This window comes from Lissotriton vulgaris, chromosome 3_1 (assembly GCF_964263255.1).
Source record: "Lissotriton vulgaris chromosome 3_1, aLisVul1.2, whole genome shotgun sequence".
Classification (NCBI taxonomy): Eukaryota; Metazoa; Chordata; class Amphibia; order Caudata; family Salamandridae; genus Lissotriton; species Lissotriton vulgaris.
In genome coordinates, this window is record NC_141689.1 from 1,159,443,169 (window position 1) to 1,159,463,867 (window position 20,699).

Below are 20,699 nucleotides of genomic sequence, written 5' to 3' on the forward strand. Positions count from 1 at the left end.
GGATTTATTGCTGTAATTTAGTCACACATCAATCAAAACCACACAGCCCGGGGGAAGAGGGTTAGGGTTTGAAAAATGGATGGGTACGGGGTTTTTGGGAAAGGATTTGGGAGACAAGAAAAAAAGCACAGCATAGACAAACAATTGAACATAAACAATTCTTTGGGTACAAACCTATCCATCAATCTTTGAAAGTGCATGCACTACTGCATGCATGTCAGTGAAAAGTAAGTAGTACTTTCGACAACTGTGGAAGAAAGAATGCGACAGTACAGGGCCTGTGTGGAAGTATTGATAACGATATTCAACATAAGGTGTCTGTACTAGCCAGATACCCGAGAGCCTTGCTGGTCACTATAAATCCATTCACAACAACACTCAATGGGGTTGGTCTGGAAGGTATAGTAGATAGAAAAGGAGAAATTGCTTTTTTCTAGGTGTCCCCTCACTCACCAGGGTTGCCCCTTGGTGACATGCTTCATCATTGGGGCCATCCCAGTCCTCTACGGGCTGGGGCGTGCTGCGACTTGCGAATTACGTAGGAGCACTTACAAATGACTATGTGTGGTGCAGATGTGATAGTGGAGTGGACTAAGTGATGTGTTAAGGGATCAATTTAGAAGCAGAGAGAGATCCAAGAAATGCAGTCAGAGTCAGAGAAAAAGGCAAGGGATACTGTATCTATGTGGTTGTAGTTGTCCTGTTGGAAGTGGTAAGTAAGTTTCCTGCAGAAAAAAAATCCTCTTATTAGCGGCACTCCTCCATTGCAGCGGACGCTTCGTCCATCGATGTTGGTCACCAGAAGACACCCTGTAAAAAAAAGCACAGCATAGACAAACAATTGAACATAAACAATTCTTTGGGTACAAACCTATCCATCAATCTTTGAAAGTGCATGCACTACTGCATGCATGTCAGTGAAAAGTAAGTAGTACACTGACAACTGTGGAAGAAAGAATGCGACAGTACAGGGCCTGTGTGGAATTATTGATAACGATATTCAACATAAGGTCTCTGTAGCCAGAAACCCGAGAGCCTTGCTGGTCACTATAAATCCATTCACAACAACACTCAATGGGGTTGGTCTGGAAGGTATAGTAGATAGAAAAGGAGAAATTGCTTTTTTTCTAGGTGTCCCCTCACTCACCAGGGTTGCCCCTTGGTGACATGCTTCATCATAGGGGCCATCCCAGTCCTCTACGGGCTGGGGCGTGCTGCGACTTGCGAATTACGTAGGAGCACTTACAAATGACTATGTGTGGTGCAGATGTGATAGTGGAGTGGATTAAGTGATGTGTTAAGGGATCAATTTAGAAGCAGAGAGAGATCCAAGAAATGCAGTCACAGTCAGAGAAAAAGGCAAGGGATACTGTATCTATGTGGTTGTAGTTGTCCTGTTGGAAGTGGTAAGTAAGTTTCCTGCAGAAAAAAAATCCTCTTATTAGCGGCACTCCTCCATTGCAGCCGACGCTTCGTCCATCGATGTTGGTCACCAGAAGACACCCTGTCCACTGCCTGCCTGATGCTGAATTGTGGCTCGCTACTGTGAAGCCTGACTCCATCCTTTTTTCCCCATTGCAGAGACTGAAACCCGGCCTGTAATTATTCAACGAAAAACAGGAAGTGATATAATATTACAACACCACTGATAAATAAATATAAGGTATGTAGGCTGTGGAGTGCAAAAAGTCACAATTTGATTTTCCTAGTAGACAGTACAATATTTTTGAAAGTGCGTACTCTGTCTGAGTCACCTTTTGAAGGATAAATAAGTATGGGCAAATTAATGTAGCGGATCTTTCCCCTCAAGCTAGGTGTACTGTAAACTGTGTTTTAGAACAAAATTAGATCTTCCTAGCAGTGCTCCCACCCAGACCCTTACTAAAGCCAGTCGCAAAAATGTAGAAGACCCCCAATCAAATCTCAAAAAACGAGGCCTAGCAGAAAACTGGTGACAAAACTTACTTTGAAAGTAAAAGTAGGCCGAAGTACCCACTTCCTAATTACCCCTTACCCACCGTGGATTGCATTCAAACCACTTGCAAGCAACCAAGCAAAAGTAGCCATAGCCAGATCGCTCCAAGACTCGAAATCCCCCCCACTCAAACACATGCAATAGAAATACTGCTAACCCTAACGAACCCTAAGTTAAGAATAGTGGCAAAGGCTTTCTTTAACTATGCCAAATCCCCCCTTTCCCACCATGGATTTTCTTCAAATGACTTGCAACCAAAATTACACATTCTCACGAGTGCTCTAAGACCCCAGAACTCAGTTGCAAAAATCTAGAACACCCCGAAACACATGCAATCCTGCTGCTAGGGCTAACCCTAACGAACCCTAAGTTACAAAAAGTGCCAAAAGGCTTTTCCGTGAGGATTTTGTCCCAACCACTTCTACCCGGTATTAGACCTTCCCAGGAATGCCCCAAGACCCGCCAACCCAACCCACCCGCCAAGAAGCATAACACCCCCAAACAGGCCAAAAGCAAAATCTCATACTTGCAATATTTCTCGGCCTTCGGTCCAAACGCGCTGCGTAGCTAGGCCATAAGTCGGGGTTGCCACGACGGATTTCCTGAAAGGCAAATGCAATCAAGATTAGAGTGTCCCAGCAGTGCTCCCAGACCCCGAAACTCACCCACAAACAGACGGAACCCCCCCTAAGAGCACCTCAAAGGCAAGCAAGTCATCAAAAACACAAACAAATTTCCGCCTGGGATTTGGTCCAAAACACTTTTATCCGGTATTAGAGCTTCCCAGCAATGGCCCCAGAGCCGTCAACCCAGGAGAAAACGAGTAGAAGACCCCCAAACAGCCAAAGAGCAAAAGTACAAAAATGGGGACTTAGTAAATTTTTCACAAATTTCCCAAATCACTCCGCGCGCGCTCTGCAGCTAGGCCCTAACTCCCCTCTGCCACCATGGATTTGCTTCAAACCTCTTGCAAAGTAAAGTATATATAGCCAGCAGTGCGCCCAGACCCCGAAACCCACCCACAAACACCAGGAAGCCCCCCAAACAGGCCCCCGAAAACGCTACATTGAGCAAAATGTCAGAAATAGCCAAAAAAAAAATCGGCCTGGATTTTGTCCCAACCACTTCTACCCGGTATTAGACCTTCCCAGGAATGCCCCAAGACACGCCAACCCACCCGCCAAGAAGCATAACACCCCAAACAGGCCAAAAGCAAAATCTCATACTTGCAATATTTCTCGGCCTTCGGTCCAAACGCGCTGCGTAGCTAGGCCATAAGTCAGGGTTGCCACGACGGATTTCCTGAAAAGCAAATGCAATCAAGATTAGAGTGTCCCAGCAGTGCTCCCAGACCCCGAAACTCACCCACAAACAGACGGAACCCCCCCTAAGAGCACCTCAAAGGCAAGCAAGTCATCAAAAACACAAAACAATTTCCGCGTGGGATTTGGTCCAAAACACTTTTATCCGGTATTAGAGCTTCCCAGCAATGGCCCTAGAGCCGTCAACCCAGGAGAAAACGAGTAGAAGACCCCAAACAGCCAAAGAGCAAAAGTACAAAAATGGGGACTTTGTCAATTTTTCACAAATTTCCCAAATCACTCCGCGCGCGCTCTGCAGCTAGGCCCTAACTCCCCTCTGCCACCATGGATTTGCTTCAAACCTCTTGCAAAGTAAAGTATATATAGCCAGCAGTGCGCCCAGACCCCGAAACCCACCCACAAACACCAGGAAGCCCCCCAAACAGGCCCCCGAAAACGCTACATTGAGCAAAATGTCAGAAATAGCCAAAAAAAATCGGCCTGGATTTTGTCCCAACCACTTCTACCCGGTATTAGACCTTCCCAGGAATGCCCCAAGAGACGCCAACCCACCCGCCAAGAAGCATAACACCCCCAAACAGGCCAAAAGCAAAATCTCATACTTGCAATATTTCTCGGCCTTCGGTCCAAACGCGCTGCGTAGCTAGGCCATAAGTTGGGGTTGCCACGACGGATTTCCTGAAAAGCAAATGCAATCAAGATTAGAGTGTCCCAGCAGTGCTCCCAGACCCCGAAACTCACCCACAAACAGACGGAACCCCCCCTAAGAGCACCTCAAAGGCAAGCAAGTCATCAAAAACACAAAATATTTTCCGCCTGGGATTTGGTCCAAAACACTTTAATCCGGTATTAGAGCTTCCCAGCAATGGCCCCAGAGCCGTCAACCCAGGAGAAAACGAGTAGAAGACCCCCAAACAGCCAAAGAGCAAAAGTACAAAAATGGGGACTTAGTAAATTTTTCACAAATTTCCCAAATCACTCCGCGCGCGCTCTGCAGCTAGGCCCTAACTCCCCTCTGCCACCATGGATTTGCTTCAAACCTCTTGCAAAGTAAAGTATATATAGCCAGCAGTGCGCCCAGACCCCGAAACCCACCCACAAACACCAGGAAGCCCCCCAAACAGGCCCCCGAAAACGCTACATTGAGCAAAATGTCAGAAATAGCCCAAAAAAAAATCGGCCTGGATTTTGTCCCAACCACTTCTACCCGGTATTAGACCTTCCCAGGAATGCCCCAAGACACGCCAACCCACCCGCCAAGAAGCATAACACCCCAAACAGGCCAAAAGCAAAATCTCATACTTGCAATATTTCTCGGCCTTCGGTCCAAACGCGCTGCGTAGCTAGGCCATAAGTCAGGGTTGCCACGACGGATTTCCTGAAAAGCAAATGCAATCAAGATTAGAGTGTCCCAGCAGTGCTCCCAGACCCCGAAACTCACCCACAAACAGACGGAACCCCCCCTAAGAGCACCTCAAAGGCAAGCAAGTCATCAAAAACACAAAAAAATGTCCGCGTGGGATTTGGTCCAAAACACTTTTATCCGGTATTAGAGCTTCCCAGCAATGGCCCCAGAGCCGTCAACCCAGGAGAAAACGAGTAGAAGACCCCAAACAGCCAAAGAGCAAAAGTACAAAAATGGGGACTTTGTCAATTTTTCACAAATTTCCCAAATCACTCCGCGCGCGCTCTGCAGCTAGGCCCTAACTCCCCTCTGCCACCATGGATTTGCTTCAAACCTCTTGCAAAGTAAAGTATATATAGCCAGCAGTGCGCCCAGACCCCGAAACCCACCCACAAACACCAGGAAGCCCCCCAAACAGGCCCCCGAAAACGCTACATTGAGCAAAATGTCAGAAATAGCCAAAAAAAAATCGGCCTGGATTTTGTCCCAACCACTTCTACCCGGTATTAGACCTTCCCAGGAATGCCCCAAGAGACGCCAACCCACCCGCCAAGAAGCATAACACCCCCAAACAGGCCAAAAGCAAAATCTCATACTTGCAATATTTCTCGGCCTTCGGTCCAAACGCGCTGCGTAGCTAGGCCATAAGTCGGGGTTGCCACGACGGATTTCCTGAAAAGCAAATGCAATCAAGATTAGAGTGTCCCAGCAGTGCTCCCAGACCCCGAAACTCACCCACAAACAGACGGAACCCCCCCTAAGAGCACCTCAAAGGCAAGCAAGTCATCAAAAACACAAAATATTTTCCGCCTGGGATTTGGTCCAAAACACATTAATCCGGTATTAGAGCTTCCCAGCAATGGCCCCAGAGCCGTCAACCCAGGAGAAAACGAGTAGAAGACCCCCAAACAGCCAAAGAGCAAAAGTACAAAAATGGGGACTTAGTAAATTTTTCACAAATTTCCCAAATCACTCCGCGCGCGCTCTGCAGCTAGGCCCTAACTCCCCTCTGCCACCATGGATTTGCTTCAAACCTCTTGCAAAGTAAAGTATATATAGCCAGCAGTGCGCCCAGACCCCGAAACCCACCCACAAACACCAGGAAGCCCCCCAAACAGGCCCCCGAAAACGCTACATTGAGCAAAATGTCAGAAATAGCCAAAAAAAAAATCGGCCTGGATTTTGTCCCAACCACTTCTACCCGGTATTAGACCTTCCCAGGAATGCCCCAAGACACGCCAACCCACCCGCCAAGAAGCATAACACCCCAAACAGGCCAAAAGCAAAATCTCATACTTGCAATATTTCTCGGCCTTCGGTCCAAACGCGCTGCGTAGCTAGGCCATAAGTCAGGGTTGCCACGACGGATTTCCTGAAAAGCAAATGCAATCAAGATTAGAGTGTCCCAGCAGTGCTCCCAGACCCCGAAACTCACCCACAAACAGACGGAACCCCCCCTAAGAGCACCTCAAAGGCAAGCAAGTCATCAAAAACACAAAAAAATGTCCGCGTGGGATTTGGTCCAAAACACTTTTATCCGGTATTAGAGCTTCCCAGCAATGGCCCCAGAGCCGTCAACCCAGGAGAAAACGAGTAGAAGACCCCAAACAGCCAAAGAGCAAAAGTACAAAAATGGGGACTTTGTCAATTTTTCACAAATTTCCCAAATCACTCCGCGCGCGCTCTGCAGCTAGGCCCTAACTCCCCTCTGCCACCATGGATTTGCTTCAAACCTCTTGCAAAGTAAAGTATATATAGCCAGCAGTGCGCCCAGACCCCGAAACCCACCCACAAACACCAGGAAGCCCCCCAAACAGGCCCCCGAAAACGCTACATTGAGCAAAATGTCAGAAATAGCCAAAAAAAAATCGGCCTGGATTTTGTCCCAACCACTTCTACCCGGTATTAGACCTTCCCAGGAATGCCCCAAGAGACGCCAACCCACCCGCCAAGAAGCATAACACCCCCAAACAGGCCAAAAGCAAAATCTCATACTTGCAATATTTCTCGGCCTTCGGTCCAAACGCGCTGCGTAGCTAGGCCATAAGTCGGGGTTGCCACGACGGATTTCCTGAAAAGCAAATGCAATCAAGATTAGAGTGTCCCAGCAGTGCTCCCAGACCCCGAAACTCACCCACAAACAGACGGAACCCCCCCTAAGAGCACCTCAAAGGCAAGCAAGTCATCAAAAACACAAAATATTTTCCGCCTGGGATTTGGTCCAAAACACATTAATCCGGTATTAGAGCTTCCCAGCAATGGCCCCAGAGCCGTCAACCCAGGAGAAAACGAGTAGAAGACCCCCAAACAGCCAAAGAGCAAAAGTACAAAAATGGGGACTTAGTAAATTTTTCACAAATTTCCCAAATCACTCCGCGCGCGCTCTGCAGCTAGGCCCTAACTCCCCTCTGCCACCATGGATTTGCTTCAAACCTCTTGCAAAGTAAAGTATATATAGCCAGCAGTGCGCCCAGACCCCGAAACCCACCCACAAACACCAGGAAGCCCCCCAAACAGGCCCCAGAAAACGCTACATTGAGCAAAATGTCAGAAATAGCCAAAAAAAAATCGGCCTGGATTTTGTCCCAACCACTTCTACCCGGTATTAGACCTTCCCAGGAATGCCCCAAGACACGCCAACCCACCCGCCAAGAAGCATAACACCCCCAAACAGGCCAAAAGCAAAATCTCATACTTGCAATATTTCTCGGCCTTCGGTCCAAACGCGCTGCGTAGCTAGGCCATAAGTCGGGGTTGCCACGACGGATTTCCTGAAAAGCAAATGCAATCAAGATAAGAGTGTCCCAGCAGTGCTCCCAGACCACGAAACTCACCCACAAACACCAGGAAGCCCCCCAAACAGGCCCCCGAAAACGCTACATTGAGCAAAATGTCAGAAATAGCCAAAAAAAAATCGGCCTGGATTTTGTCCCAACCACTTCTACCCGGTATTAGACCTTCCCAGGAATGCCCCAAGACACGCCAACCCACCCGCCAAGAAGCATAACACCCCCAAACAGGCCAAAAGCAAAATCTCATACTTGCAATATTTCTCGGCCTTCGGTCCAAACGCGCTGCGTAGCTAGGCCATAAGTCGGGGTTGCCACGACGGATTTCCTGAAAAGCAAATGCAATCAAGATTAGAGTGTCCCAGCAGTGCTCCCAGACCCCGAAACTCACCCACAAACAGACGGAACCCCCCCTAAGAGCACCTCAAAGGCAAGCAAGTCATCAAAAACACAAAAAAATGTCCGCCTGGGATTTGGTCCAAAACACTTTTATCCGGTATTAGAGCTTCCCAGCAATGGCCCCAGAGCCGTCAACTCACCTGCAAAGAGGTACAACAACACCCCCACAAGTGATGAGTCTTTCTTCATTGGGCGTAAACCAGCCCTCTGATTTGATGGAAATAGGAGTCTGGAGGAGGAGGATAGAGGAGCATGTTCTTCTGAACTTGTGAACCTGAGGAATGCAGACTGCGGCAACTTCAAATCAATTAGCAAACCAGTGAAGACAGTTCTGCTGATGGGCTTGATTTTGTGATTATCTGATTAAAGTTTGAAATATATTAACTGTGCACAACAAAGAAAGACAGACACACAGGAATAAAAGTGAATAAGGATGAAAAAGAAAGTTATTGATTCGTTGTCTCATTTTCAGGGCTCGGTATCACGGTCCAGGAATAAGAATAAGGCTTCGTCATCATACTCTGCGAATTCAGGCAGGGTGAGCTCAGTGTCACCTGACAGAGTAGAAATTCCCTCATCTATGTTGCTGGCCACCTCCTCTTCATCCGGCACGCTTTCTCGTACTCTGAAATCTGGTGGTATGAGGTGCTGATTCATCTTGATCATTGTTAACCTCTCCACATTTTTGGGCGAGAGGCGGCTCCGTTTGGGAGTTACAATGCCACCAGCAGCACTGAAAACCCGTTCAGAAGACACACTTGCGAGTGGGCAAGACAAGTAGTTTAAAGCCAGGTTGGTGAGCTGTGGCCACAATTCTTTTTTCCCATGCCAATACGCCAATGGGTCAGAATTAACATAGACCTCTGTTGAGTCATTCAGATAGTCCTTCACCATCGACTCAAGGTCCTCATCAAGGGTTCCTCCACTTTGCTTAGCTCTTGCTGTGCCTCTGACCTTTTGAGAACCAAACCCACGCAGAGCTAGCCAATCCTCTTCAGCCTCCAATGTTTCTGTTGTGTCTCGTGCAGATGATCCGGTTGCCGGTGTCTTTAACTGCTGAGAGGTCACTTGTGCCACAGCCACAGGTGCAGAAGTGGATTGTTTTGACTGGGGATGGCCTGCTGATGTACTGCCATTTCCTTCAATTTTCAGCCGTTCTGTTTCAAACCTCTTGGCTGACAAGGCTAGCCAACGTTTGTACTTTGGAACATGTTCATCATCAAAAGGAAAGAATGCTTGGCCTGCCAGCACCTTTTTGTAGCGTGGATCCAGAATAGTAGCACAAATGTAATGCTGTTCTGAGTGGATCTTTTTAAGACGTTCATCACCTTGTAGGAGCTCTAATAATTTCTCAGCCAGAAGCAAAGAGTCTTGGTTTTGTCATCTTTTTCAAACACAGAACACACCTCCTTCAGTTGGTCCTCCAGCATGTACAACAATGGGATAGCTTTTCCCAAATTAGAGTCCTCCTTGCTGACTGCACGCGTGAAGAACTCAAAAGGACGAAGCATGCGTGTCAGGCTTTGAACTATGTTCCATTGCGCCGCACCCATCCTCAGCTCCTCTGTACCCTCTGTAAGGAAATATTGATCGAGTTCCATATACTGCTCATACAGACGCTCAAGCATGTAGAAGGTTGAGTTCCAACGTGTTACCACCTCCTGGATGAGTGCTTTCACTGGCATTTTACGTTGATATAGCAGGCTCCTCAGCTGCTTCCGGGCCTTAAAAGAATGGCTGAAATGGTTGCACATTTTTCGGCAGGTGTCCAATACACTGTACGCTGCACTGCCTTTATTACCCAAGAATTTTTGGACAAACAGGTTTATACAGTGCGCCAAACACGGCACTCTGAAATAGTAACCGTCCCTCATGGCCTTAACTATATTGGCGCCATTGTCCGTGGAAACATAACCAACCTGGCGTTTTAGTGGGGACAGCCAGTTAAGGACCTTTGTGTGAAAGACATCCAAAATGTTTTCTGCTGTGTGACGTTTCTCCAAACCAAACATGGCTAGTGTTGCATGTTTCCGAGCAGCTTTAAAAACAATGTCCGCGTCAACACCTGCGTTTAGCTTTGCTTTAGCCCCTGAAAAAGAGACCCAGTGTGCAGTGATGCACATTTAATCAGCGCCTGCGCCACTGGTCCACATGTCTGTTGTCAGATGTATAGTGTGAACAGCACTCTTCTGCAAAGCTGCCCCAATCACCTTCAGAACATCTTCATGTAGTGCTGAAACCGCAACTCGGGCAAAATAGAACCGGCTAGGAACCTTCCATTTAGGGCAGAGCGCTGCCACTAATTCTAGAAAACCAACCCCTTCTACAAAAGAAAAAGGGAGAAGGTCCAGAGCTAGCATTTTAGCCAGCTTAGTGTTATACAGACGCGTCAGTGGGTGGTTGCGTTCATATTGCGCTTCTGTAAACAACATCTTTTTAATGTTGCCCTGGACCAAGGATTTACGGGATGATGATGATATCTTCGACCCAGTTACGCTCGATAATGAACTTTTCCGCATTGATGTCTCACTCTCTCCCACACTCTTAGTGTGCCTCACATGGGGTGTGCTGCTGACAGGGGTACTGGGTGTAAGTGAAGTGTTTGAATCGTCTTCTTCCTCCTCGTCATCATCAGAAGAAAAATCAACGTTTTCATTACGTGCTATTCCGGCTTGCTTAAACGCCTCTAGGTGCGGAAACCATTGGACAGGGTGCGCTCTCTTAAGATGACCTCTCTGGCCTCCGGTACCATAGTTAGAACCAAGCTTACCACGACCAACTCGAACCTTACAAATGTTACAAATGGCTACGTTTTCCATTTTTGGGCAAACACTAAAGAAGTCCCAAACTGGAGACTTGAAATGTCTTTGGGGGCCGGAGGAGGCGGCGATACTGGTGGTGGTGGTCCTGCTGCTAATGCCAGATGAAGTGGAGGATGTGGATTGCCGAACTTCAGTACGTTTTGCACTTTCACCACCACGAATTGAGGTCGAGGTGGGTACCTTCTTGCGAGGAAGAAATATGGAAGCGGTAGGTTTTGGTGTACTACTTAACTCCAAATCTAATGATTCCATTTCCATTGCCTCCTCGTCGACATCATCATCACGCTCAGCAGCTTCTCGGGATAGGGTCAAAATGTCTCTTTGCTGCATGCCCGGTGGGGCTGCAGTGACCTTTGTGATGACTGGCTCGTCGTCATCGTGAGAGGCTTCATCACCAGCAGTATCTGTCACTTCTTGTTGAGCCTCATCACACTCCATAGCTATGAGTTTTTCGACGACCTTCCTTTTACGCTTAGGTACCTTTGTCAAATCATGGTGTGCCTCACTCTCAGGCTGCGGTGATGGTACCCAATCGTCATCCAGATCATCAGTAGGAGGTGGGCTTGAAGAAGATGTAGACACCCCCCTTGATCTTTTCCTTGCTGGGGATATGGAAGACAGTGAATGATCATCAGGAGGAGTGGCTTCCAATGATACCTCGGCTTCATTGTCGATTTCCTGATGTGCCCCTACTTCGGGAGGAACAAGTATTGTGGGCACTTGTGAACCTCCATGCACCTTTGCTTGCGCATCTCCTTTTGCTGCCTCTCCTTCCACATGTACTTGGGCGTGTACTTGCACATGGTGTTGTTGTTGCGGCTGTGGTTGTTCAACACTTGTCAGATGAGTTACAACAACCTGTGTTGATTCCGGGACATTGCTGCTACTTTCTTGCGATGAGCCAACATCACTGGTCGATGGTGATTGGAGAAGTACACTGACTGCCTCTGAAGCACTCAAGGGCTTTGACTTAAGTTGACGTGGTGGTGGAGGCACTGAACCCAATGGAGCAGGGGTGCTGCTCCCAGCTTGGTCCCCAGCAGATCCTGCTGCTGCAGGCGTACTTTTTTTTTTCTCCCAAAAAACGTGGCGGGTGGCACACCAGCCTCCTTGGTAACTTGCTTCTTCTGCTCCTTACTAGCAACTTTCTTGCTAGAGGAGCTACGGAGACCTTTTTTTGGGGCCATCTTCTTCAGAGCAGGTCAGACAGCAGGCCGCAGCTGCACGAATTGTAGAGTTGTCTGAGGCCAGACGTGACGTCGCGTGACGTTATGCTGCACACACACACCGCTGCAGGACTTCTTCCTGGCACTGGTGGCTCTCTTGAGTCTTGTGCACCTAAAAACAACGGAAGACAGAGGAACATCAGTTCAGTTATACAGCACAAAAAAAATCGAAAAACACTGCAAAATCAGCACAATCCCATTCCATCCATGCCCTCCATGATGTTTAAGTTCAAGACAACCCACAGAAAGACTAGGCCCATGCAAGACTCACTACCCCTGGGCATAAATAAAGGTTGAAAAGTAGGCAAAATGGTTGCAGGCCTAACAACAAAGCCTGCATTCTAAATGGCCACTTGCCTGCCAGCACATGGCCAGTGCCTGTAGCTGCACTCAAAATGGCCACCAGCCACATGGCCTGTCCCTCCCCATGAACACCCCCAAAAATCGAAAAATACTGCAAAATCAGCACAATCCCATTCCATCCATGCCCTCCATGATGTTTAAGTTCAAGACAGCCCACAGAAAGACTAGGCCCATGCTAGACTCAAATACCCCTGGTGAAAAGGCCACAAGTACAGCCCCAAAAAACGAAAATCACTGAAAAATCAGCACAATCCCAATCCATCCATGCCCTCCATGATGTTTAAATTCAAGACAACCTACAGAAAGACTCAGTCCACCCACCACTGAGTACCCCTGGGCAAAAGGCCCCAAAACAGCCCAAAAATCGAAAATTCCAAAATTTTAGTTGCAGCAACTGTAATGCCCCAATCAAACTTACTTGTAAAATTTCTAATCCAACAGTGATCCAAAGAAAGTCAAAAAGGCCTCAAATCCAAATATCCAGCAGCATCCACAAAAAGTAATCCTTCCAGCTCCAGATCCAAATGAAAAGTGACCAGGAGATGGACAAAGCACTGGGAGGAGCCTGCTGAACAGGAACAGGAAGTTGAAGACTGTGGGGCACTTCCTTCCTCCCACCCCCTCCCCAAAATGGACTCCTCGCTAAAAAAGTGCAGGCAAATGTCAACCTAAGGAGTTATTCGGATAAAAATCATAATTTCAAGAAGGTTTATGCTGCTTGCTGGTGGATTTCTTGTGCAGAATTGCAAATTTTATATTTTCGCTTGTGCGAGATTCTTGCTGCTCGCCGCATCTCAAATCTCGCAATTGCGAAGTACCGCGAGACGTGATCTCGCCGTACTCGCGTTGACAAACTATCGCTGGCAAGCCGCGATGACGTAATCGCGCTCGCCAATTCCCGCGGGATCACACAGCAAGATCCAAAATGGCGCAGCACTCGCAAACTATCGAGAAAAACAACCCGGCAAACGATGATAAACGCCACGCGCCGCAAAAATTGTATCACCAACACCGCACGCCGCAAAAAAAATCCGCTGCGTGTGAATTTGCAGATTTTGCGGGAAATTCGCAAATCTCGCGGATTGCGGATTTCCCGAAAATCCGCAAAATCCGCGAGCGTAACGGATTTTCCGCCCATGCTTAATATGGATGATATAATATTGATCTTATATATATATAGTATGCTAACTAACTACTGCTTAGCTATTTTATACTACTGCTTAACTATTTTGTATTATATTTATTAATATGTGGTCTTTTATCCTAGACCCTGTCTCCCTACCGATCTCAAATTTTTTTTTTCTTGTCTTGTCCTAAATCCGGAGCACCTCTAGATCCGCTCATTTTCCCTTTGGTTAACCACATTACCCGAACAATGTTACTTTATCTTGCAAGTATTTAAAGTGCTATTTTTTACTTTTTTACCTTGATTTTAAGCATTCCTGGCCTCTTTCGCTTATCCGCCGACTAAACGGTCTCTCCTTTACTAATGAGAGATCTCCCTCTCGAAAGCATTGGCGGAATGACCCTGGGCAAATGGCACACTTCGTGCGTGCCTTGCCTAGGGCCTTTCCTCTAATCTCCCCATGCCTTCCTCTCCTTCAGCTGATCCTACGCGATCAAGCAGGAGGTTTATGTCTCTAGGGAAACTGGCATCAGCTGCTCATTGGGGCTCGCAAGCGTTAGTTGCTCGTTTCCCCGATCAAAGTCAGCTGATGCCAAGCAAGCAGCAGTATTGATTTTATGATTTTCGCCTAAAAGAAAAAAGGAGAGACACGCAGAGCAGCGTAGACTCAGACAGTAATAAACTACTGTCATAGCTACAAGATTTCCCTATATTTACACATTCTTTTGAATCAATAAGAGGATAATTGGGTTTTTAATCTTTTAAGCCTGATTCCTCCTGCCTTTAAGCCTTATCCCTCCTGCCTGCATTCAATTACTACTGTATCCTTTATAAAAAATGTTTTTTAAAAGAGCCTCTCTTTGTTAAACCCCCCTTTTAAGTGTTTCTGCACAATGTCTGATACGGATTCAGACGAGGCTGTTGCTTCCATTCCCAATATGGATAATGAGGCATTAAAGAAAATGTTCCAAAGAGAAATGAGGGTGTCAATGTTTGAGACTTTTGAGTCATGTCATCTAAGAGATCCTTCCCAATTGAGGATCAAGACATCACTAAGGGACTAAGCTCCCATACCTCTGACGACGTGATTGAAATGAGGAGGAAAAGACACAAAAAAGTAAAAACACAGAGCCTCCAACCCCCAAGAGCACGATAGGAGGTCCTAGCACCTCTATTGCCTCAGGAGGTATCAGCACCTCAACGAATACAGGAGGCACTTGCGCCTCACAATCCCTGGGTGTCCTTGGCAGCACAAACACTCTTGGTGTCCCTAGCGGCACAAAATATAAGGGTGTCCCTAGCGGCACAACACATCTTAGTGCTCATCCTGAAATGGGAGATGATGATATTTATAATTATGATATCAATAATGACTAAGAGGCTTCGGACATTTAAGATGAATATGTCCTAGATTTAGATGACAATAACGACCAAGAATTTAACTCACAGTTCGACCAAGAAGATCTTCCTTCATCATCTAATGACAGTATCACCAATCCTTTAGGGGAAGAAATGTTCTCTCTGCTGAACATTAGACACCCGAGAAGCTCTGATTGGTGGCCAAAGCAACATGTGGCAAAATTCATTGGGAAATGGCTGAGATACCTCCTGGAAAGGGATACCAGCAATATGCTCAAAGCTGAATGTTCAAGACAGTCAATCCATGATAAAACATGCCAAACATCTAACTTAGACCCGGAATTGATAACATTTATTTTTAAACTAGGCAGAGACCTGAGAAAAGGAATGGAGAGATCACTGAAAGGTTGCCAAGATCGCATTTTAGATATCTTGGGTCCTCTAGCCAGAATTATCGACTCTGCTAAAGAGAGCCATATTAACGGCACTCCCCTTGATACCAAATTAATTAGGGGATGGAGCCAAGGGCAATGATCATTCTTGGTAATGCCAACACCAGCCTTAATGCAGAAAGGAGAAGAGTGATCCTTACCAAAATGAGCCCGAAACTCTCTGATATGGCAGACAGAGAACCATCTCAGAATCCCAAAGGGGTACTTTTTGGAGAAGACCTAATCGAGTCTCTTGGCAAATACGTGTCCACATACAGCCCGGGACAAAGCCCAACAAAATCTGAAAAAAGTTTTCAACCCCAACCTTTTTGGACGGGCCGGAAGAAGGGGCCTTTGTTCCGGCCGCTTCAATCAAAGGCCCTACTCAACATTCTATTCTTTTGGTAGAGGATACCAACATTCAAATCCTCCACAATTCTACCCACAGAGAGGGAGAGGCCCTCGCAACAGAGGCTTCAGGTCACATTTAACTACCAACTTCAACAACCTCCAAAGTGAGTATTCTACTCCCTCTCCCTATTCCTTCTTTCCTCCAAAATGTGTAAGGGTGTCTCAGGTTCTTTTTTCAGAAGTGGAAATTAATTACTCTGGATCCTTGGGTTCTAGACACTGTCAGGGGTTTCAAGATAGATTTTACAGAAATCACTACTCAATCCTTCTTCCCAAAAGATATTCCTCTCAATATAGACCATCAAAAAATTGTAGCAGAGGAGATTTCTTCGATGATCCAGAAAGGAGCTATAATAGAAGTTCCTTTGGAAGCGATGAGATTTATAAGTACTCTTTTCCTTGTAGAGAAAAAAGAGAAAGGCTGGAGACCGGTTATAAATCTGAGACATCTAAACAAATACCTAGTCTACAGGCACTTCAAGATGGAAGGCATCCATCTGTTGCGGGACCTACTTCTAGAAAGAGATTAGCTAGTAAAACTAGACTTAAAACATGCCTATTTTGCAATTCCAATGGCCAAGATTCACCAACCTTTCCTTCAGTTCTTGTGGATGAACCACCTTTATCAGTTTCAAGCCCTACCATTCGGCCTGTCGTCTGACCCATGGTGTTTCACCAAGGTTATGAGAACTGTCGCCTCTTCCTTAAGAGAGAGAGTCATTTGTCTAATTGTCTAACTAGACGACATCCTTATATTGTCCCAAGGCTATTCTCAGATACTCCTAGATCTAAAGAGCGTAATGGATCTGTTAGGATGCCTAGGTTTTATAATAAACAAAGAAAAATCAATACTGTCGCCTTCCAAAACTATGAAATTCCTAGGCTTCATGGTAGATACAACAAAGTGTTTTCTTCTTCGACCTTTAAAGAAAATAACCAAGATCTGAAGGGAGATAAGACATGTCTTGAAACGAGAAAATCTTACCCTAAGGGAACTAGCGAGGTTGCTTTTGTCCTCCTCCATTCAAGCTGTTTTCCCGGGTCCCCCAAATTATCGAGCTCTTTAAAGAGTAAAAGCGACAGCTCTGAGATCTGGATTTGGTACGAAGATCACATTACCCTAGATCAGGAAGCAAGATCAGAACTATCCTGGTGGCTAGAGAACCTAGATGCTTGGAATGGCAAAGCTATTTTTGGTTTTATACCAGAGTTTGTTTTGGAATCAGATGCGAGCCTCCTTGGCTAAGGAGCCTGCCTCCTCGGTCAGAATACGGGCAGTATTTGGTCACAAGAGGAGTCTTAGACACTTTTTCCACAGCAGATCAGTCGTCCTAAAGATGGACAATATGGCCACAGTAGCCTATATAATTCGTCTGGGAGGTACCAAATCTCTGGATCCCTCAAATTTAGCCAGAAAACTTTGGATGTTCTGCCTGGAACACAAAATCGCCCTGAGAGCAGAATATCTACCGGGAAAATCGAACATCTCTGCGGATTGGAACTCAAGGTTCCTTTTGGGCTAGAGTGACTGGAAACTCAATGTATTCGTATTCCAGTGTCTCAACAAAATTTGGGGTCCCCTAGAAATAGACCTTTTTGTGAGCAGACTATCTTTCCAGTTGGAGATTTACTTCAGTTGGATGCCCGACCCGGCTGCTCTCGCTGTGAATGCCTTTCTCCAATCTTAGAAAGGAATAAAAGCCCACGCCTTCCCCCCATTTGCCATGATCTAGAGAGTTCTTCAGAAAGTGAGACAGGACCAATGCTGCCTTGTCCTGATAACTGTCTTCTGGCCACCTCCAGCCTGGTTACCCACCACTCTGGAACTAGCTTGCAACCCTCCCTTCTTAATTCCTTACCAAAAGAATCTTCTTACAGACGTAGATGGACGAGGTCTCCCCCTAATCCTGATCGGGAATTTAAACCTTCTTGCCTGGAGAATGTCAGGAGATTCAATGAAATCTCAGGACTTTCGTCAACGGCTGCAACTCTCCTCAGAGAGGCTTGGGCCCTTGGTAATCACTACAGATACAGGTTGATATAAAGAAGATGGGTACATTGGTGCATGGAAAGGAACTTGGATTCCTTGGAGGCACCTATCGTTGATAAACTTCCTGGTTGAACATTTCGAAAGGGGTCTTACCTATAGATCTATTAACTGTTATGGATTTGCTATCTCCGCTGGTCATTCCCTCGTCAATGGTAAAACGGTAGGTAAGAATGTCATTGTTTGTAGAGGTATGAAGAGTATTCATTTGAGGAGACCTCCTCAGCCCAAATATGAATCTCTATGGGATGTTAAACTAATTCTAGACCTTTTCTCAAACTGGTACTTTAATTCTCAACTGAATAGGAAATTTCTATCTTTTAAGCTTGCTACATTCTTTTGTTTAATTTCTTACAGAAGGGTTTCTGATGTCAAAGCACTTACAATCTCCGATAGATCCTACAATATGTTTGGTGTCAATTTTTAGCTAATTAGGAGAACCAAGAATATGTCTGATTCTGCCTTTTATGTCAAAGGTGAGAATCAGCTGCTCATTTCCTTTGTTAAACCTCATAAAGGTATATCATCAACTTCTATTGCCAGATGGGTTAAAAACGTTATGAATCTAGCAGGTATTGATTCAAAGAAATTCCAAGCTCACTCGGTCAGAGGAGCTATGGCCAGTAAATCTTTCTGGTCTGAAGGTAAGTAGGATGATATTCTAAAAGCTGCTGATTGTTCTAATGCTAACACCTTTGCAAGGCATTACTGCAAACCAATTGAGCACATGTCTAAAATTGTCTTGCACAGCTACCAACATGCATAATGTTGCCTCATTTCTTATAATGAAATTGTGATTCTCCTATTACCATGACTAGAGAATCTGGATTTCATTAAAGACACGGAGACATTATACCCCTCATCCCTTCCCTGGGATGACTATGTCTTTATTTACCTATTTCTTTATATGTACTTTCCCTTGTGAATTTCGTGATGAATCTTATATCGTTTATGAACTTTTCTTTATTAATATTTGCATTGGGGTTTATTTTTCATCCTTTCCTTTCAGAAATACTAATTTTTCTTTCTTTTTTAGGTAACTCCTCATAACTTCATGAAGCTTGATCTCCTTTTCTTCATTTATTTTTCTTGGCTTTCGTGACTATCGCTTGGAAGATTTAAAGTCTTGGACTTACTCCATTGTTTGGAAGTTTTAAAGTTTGGTCTTATGCTCTACTTCACCTCATTCAAAAGAGGCAGATTGTTGTTGGCTCACGCCTATTTTATGTTACTGGTGTTCTGGAACCTTTGCTTTATGATGTATGCGGCTGATTGGAGACTGCATTAAAAGTGTCACAATTTCCTCTCCATATACAGCTTTTACATGCCAGGGGTGATGCCTGGCCATTTGTGTTTTATTTCTGTTCCATCTCCTTTACAAAGTACATATTCAGCAGGCTCAAAAATAAAATGCCAAACTAGCATCATGTGCACCTGTAAACTTCAAATAAACATTTCATTCTGAAGCTAGATACGTTTTTGCTGGCAAGCTATTTTTTTCATATGCAGTGTGATCTTGTGTGGATTCATAGTTTATTTATTGTGACTGATATAGCCAACTTTGTTGAAAGTATAATTTAATCAGTGTGGTCATTATCTTGCATAATCATACTTTTGAATGTTTCTCTAACAGTTGTTGGGCGTTGGTGGCTTTGAGTTGAGGGTCTTGTTTAATGAGCAATATAGCCTCCAATAAATTTCAGGTATGCTCTTTAGTAAGCAGACTACTTGTGTGTTTGTGGTCATAGCTGCACTCTGCTTTTGCCAATCATGCATATGTCACCATTGATATTAATGTGCAGTTTAGTATTCAGTACACCTGTGATGGGTGGAAACATACCACTAGACAACACAAAACGCCATTCCTCATAAATACACTCCTTAACACAATCCAACTGCACATAATTCTAGTACACTCAATATCACATAATTACTATCCGCATAATTCCATAGCACACCATGTCATATAATTCCACTACACAAATCCACTTGACACCACACAATTTCAAGCCACATAATTCCACAACTAATGAATTAAATTCAAGCCACATAATTCCGCTACTCACCACATACAGACACTCCATAAAATAGGTAAAAAGAGATTGACATTTACAATGCCAGTCGTTTTAACTCAAACAACTGCAAAACCTATTGCATTTCCAATGCTTGTTTAATATAAATGTTAAACCACTAGGTGAAGTAGTGAGATCATTTGAGTTTTAGATATATTCTTATGTGGCAGAATCCCAATTGATTCTCTGGTCTGTCCAAGATGCTTCTGATCCCATTGGGCACCTGCATGATTGCCTCATAGCCATTAAGGAGTGGATGTCATTGATTATATATAAATTATTCATGCCAAAATGAAGATGTAGGTGGTGAAACCAGAACACTTGGGCCAACCCTCCATTTTTTTTGCACTGAGCTAGTGTCCCTCAAAAAGTCATTTAATTCTTTGTGCTTGCCTAATCGTTCAGATCGGGAAGTCAGTATCCGCTGCAGACATTCTAGAGCAAGAGGATGTTCACTTGCAGTTTTGGGACCACAATTGTGGAACCCTCTGTCCATTTTCTGCACCAGCTCTCCTATATAAGCTTATTGTAAGAAAAATCTTACACTATTTATGTTCTGTTAATATTGTCAGTTAGACAGTACCATGTTTTAGATGGGCATTAGCAATCGAACATTGTTTAAAAAGCAATTGTCTGCTAAGCTCTTTTTTTCTCTCCTAGGATTTTGAGTGCCTTGATGCCTTTGGTGACCATATGCTTTATAGATAAAGACATTAATAAAATAAAATAAAATTGAAGTGATGTAGTCTGGACAAACTTAGGAAATTAATTCAGAAAGGACTGAAACAGAGGTCATAGAGCATTGGTGCCCATTAAGTTAGGTTATAGTTAGCTATTAAGGATCAGACATACCATAGAGAAGTAGCCTATTGATCCTACATTTTCCTACTAGCAAACATGCTTGCATCACAGAAAAGTGTAGAGATGTGCTAACATGGTTTGTGAAATTTGA

General features: G+C 45.1%; 1 pseudogene; it reads right to left on the bottom strand.

Moving 5' to 3' along the window:
* Positions 1-13,933: 13,933 nt before the first annotated feature.
* LOC147727619 (uncharacterized) overlaps positions 13,934-20,699 on the bottom strand; it is a 58,627-nt pseudogene continuing 51,861 nt past the window's right edge.